The sequence below is a fragment of the Pygoscelis adeliae genome, unplaced genomic scaffold (genome assembly GCF_000699105.1).
Source record: "Pygoscelis adeliae isolate BGI_AS28 unplaced genomic scaffold, ASM69910v1 Scaffold172, whole genome shotgun sequence".
Classification (NCBI taxonomy): Eukaryota; Metazoa; Chordata; class Aves; order Sphenisciformes; family Spheniscidae; genus Pygoscelis; species Pygoscelis adeliae.
This window is the reverse complement of record NW_008824338.1, coordinates 7,006,465-7,010,201: the sequence shown is the minus strand read 5'-3', so window position 1 is coordinate 7,010,201 and position 3,737 is coordinate 7,006,465.

Sequence of the window (3,737 nt, the reverse complement as noted above, 5' to 3'; positions counted from 1 at the left end):
GGGACTCTTGTTCGTTTCCTGGGGTAAATTGTCCATGTGTATTTCCAGTTGACGGTGTGCTGGCGTGGCAGTCCTATCACCTGATGCACGGACTAGCAGAAATTGCAAAAATCACATCTCTCAGTAGATGACATTATTAAAAAAAAAAAAAGCCTAACCCATAGTTATAAAAAAAAAAAATATCCTGGTTTTAGTGGATGATGCAGTTACTAATGGATTCTGTTGCAGCTAAAACAGACACAGAATTTCTGAATCTGAGTAAATTCTCAAACCCTGAGAGCTACTCTTCCATTAAATCCAAAGACAGTTAATAGTACCTAATGATCATTGCAAATATAGCATGAAGCAAGCGTGTTCTCTCCTCCCCCACTAATCAGAGGAATATTTCCAGAGAGCTTCAAATAAAAAATATTTTTAAAATGATTGCTGGTTTTGCTGTTAATGAACTACAATGACATTGTACAACTACAATGATCCAAATATTCTTACAAGTTTATCAGTACTTGGATTAAGGAAAGGTTGTATTATTGCAGTTCATGCAAGAATACGTTCTTCAGATACACTGTTCAGGGGTGGTTTTTTGTTACGAAAATTTTTGGCATAAGGCAAACCAGAAGGAATTTTAAGATCACTCTTGTAATGACAAAGCAGGAGGAAGAGCAGGCACTGCACAGTCATGCCCAGTTAGCAGATATTTAAATTACAAGTTCCAGAATAGGGAAAAGGTTGCAAAAACATTCTTCTACAGCTAGGCTTGTATTTTCATCTGGGCTTGGAAAGGTGTGTGTATATTCACTTACTGCATTGTTTTCCTTGTTCATGCAAATTGTATTCACTTGGCTTCAACCAAGCTTATGTACTTGTAAAAAAAAAAAAGAAAAAAAACAAAAAAACCCACACACAAATTTTGTAGCACTGCCTGATCATATACTGTTAATAGACATTTTGTCATTTTGGTTTATGCTTCTATAAGAGGTGTAAGTAATTACTGAAATAATTGTCTTTTGAATTAAAACATGATGTTAAGAAGAAAAATTTATGCAAACACTGAGCTAGACTGGTGCCCATGTTCTTTGAGCTGCTCAGCTGTAGCAGGGTGCCTGAGCTCTGAGCTGCCGAGAGAGGTGCTGCTGCCTGACCTCAGCCTCTTCTGAAACGTGGAAAGATGCGTTGGCGAGAGATGCTTATCGTATGTAACTACGGGTTAAAGACTAAGTCTCATTCAAGTAAAAAGAAAATAACCACTTTTGATATTAAAACGCTTAAAAAGCATACCATGATGGTGTCTACAAGTAGAACACAGAAGCAAATCTTAAATGTGTAATACTGCAGCTTTAACCCTTCAGTCCATTCCAATTTCTTTTTCCAGATTCTTGACATCATAAATGTAGAGGAAGCTGATGATGTCCCATCACAAAGTAAGGCAAGTTATTTCAAAAGGTTATGTTTGCAGAAAAATTGTTTTGTTTTAAACCTCTCGCAACTCAGAAAAGAGCCCCCGAGTCATCTAATACTTAAAGTATTAGAGTATTATTATGACTTTCTCATAGCTTTTATTAGGGGGACTTCTGTGAGCATTTTTGAGAGGCCATCAGTAGCTGAGGCTCATGAATGCTTTGTTTCTGGGCAGACAAATTCGCTGAGCTCAATAGACCTGCCTGGTGTGGGCCTGAATTTCACATTTCTGAAAGAGCGATATAGTTTGGTTTTGGTGGGGTTCAGATCACAGGCAAGGCAGCGCTAGAGGAAAGGAGAGGTGTGGAGACAGCAGCAAGTCCTCACCAGCTCTCCCTTGGGCTTACCTGCGATGTCCGAGAGGATGGGGCTGCAGCGGGCGGGCAGGTGTGACTTCAGGCGGTGACGGTGGAGAAGGCAGCAAGAGCTGCAGGAAATCCGTCTGGTGGCACCGCCTTTGGCTTGGGCAGGGCTGTGATGGCACCGGTGCGGGGAGAGGCAGCCCCACACACACCGGGGGTACGGTAGAGGAAGAAGGCAGCCCCACCAGTGGCTGGTCCTCCCTCCTCTCCGGCACAGCCCGTTCCTCCTCCAAATGGGAGAGGAGGATGCAAGGGCAGAGAGCTGGCATGGGGAAGGTAGGATAGACCGTGGCATAGCAGCTGAGAGACGGAACAGAAAGATCTGACCCAGATCAAGCACTGACCCTCCTGGAGATCTTAGGATATTTTACCTCACATCACAGTAAAAATAAAAATACTCTTTTTTTCTGAACGCTGCTTGGAAAGCTGTAGAAGCAGAGTGATACATGCCAACTAAACAAGAAAACTATTATAATCAAGTGATACCGTAAAACAGAGAAACTTTGTAAACAATTGGTCTCATACAAAAAATGTACTCATTTTATAAAAAAAATGGAAGCCGTGTAAACCTGCTGAAATAATGTTAAGGAGCTAAAATTATACTACATGGAACAAAAGACTCTGCATCCTCTATGTAAACACAACTATTTCTAGTGCTCATTTCCCATCCCCTGTGAGAAACTATGTTAATTCCTTGTTCCTTTGGTTTTATTTACCAACCATTTCTGTTGGGACTCTCCATTTTCTTAACCAATGAGTTGCTGTTAATTCCTGAGAGTTTTTCCTAGCCAGTCTGAAATAGGATGGTAAGTTAAGTTCCGTATATTAATGATTGATTAATTTTTCTGCTAGCAGAATTTTAAAGTACGCTTCTTCAATACACCGTTCCTGTCCTCCTTATAATTATGTTTTCTGTAAGACATGGGAAAATGATCTGTGAAATCAATACCAAACAAACAAACAGCTCTACGCACAGATAGAAAATAACGGTGCAGGGGGAAACAAATGCAGTAAAACTTGCTCAAACTTTTAAGGGTTCATTTATTCGGTTGTAAAAGAAAGCAATTGTGATAACATTGCACAGCATAGTCCTGTATGGGCTTTTCCCCCCCATGTTCCTGGGTTGAAAGAGAGGCTAAGAAGTACTGCTTTAATATATTTGGGCCGATTTCATTCTTGGTGTTTCTAAGACAGGCTAGCTGTAGGAGTTACCCTTGTTTCAGTGTCACCCTTTCTATATTATCTAGACACTATTAGCTACAGCCAAGTAGTGTTTAATTAAACTCCGTGAAGTCTGGTATTTATTATTGCTGTGTCCAGCTACTTTTCATCTTCATTTACTCTGTAAACATTTAATGGGCAAGAACATTCCTTATGGATTTTAATTGAAAAATCTTATTGGGAACTGTTGGGCTAAAAAAACCCAACAGCCCAACGTATTGCAACATTGAAAGTTTATGCAAGGTGATCCAAGGTTGGTAGTAAAGCAGGTGGCCAAAAAATAAGAAGGGGATATGCCTCCATGACATCTCTCTGTCTTGCCAATCAACTTCTAAAAGCAATTGAAGTTTTTAATGGAAGAATGAGATTTGGTTTTAGTTAGTCTGAACTTGAAGTGCTTTGAAGCTAATGCACAGCTTATACGGCCGTTGATCACTTATCAATCACTACCATTTATCATTTATTGTTTACTGGAGGATTTTATTAAATATATACACAAAATTCCAAAATGTTCATTTGTCTTGTTCAATATATCAAAGCAAAGCATTAGGGGAAAAAAATCATATTGGGTCTTCCTACATTTTCTTGAAACCATTGAATGAACCACTGGTAACATCCATCTCCTTTTAGGCCATCAGTTAATTAAATTTTGGCAACTGATAGACAAATAATCCCACAACTTTAAAAAGGACAGCATAA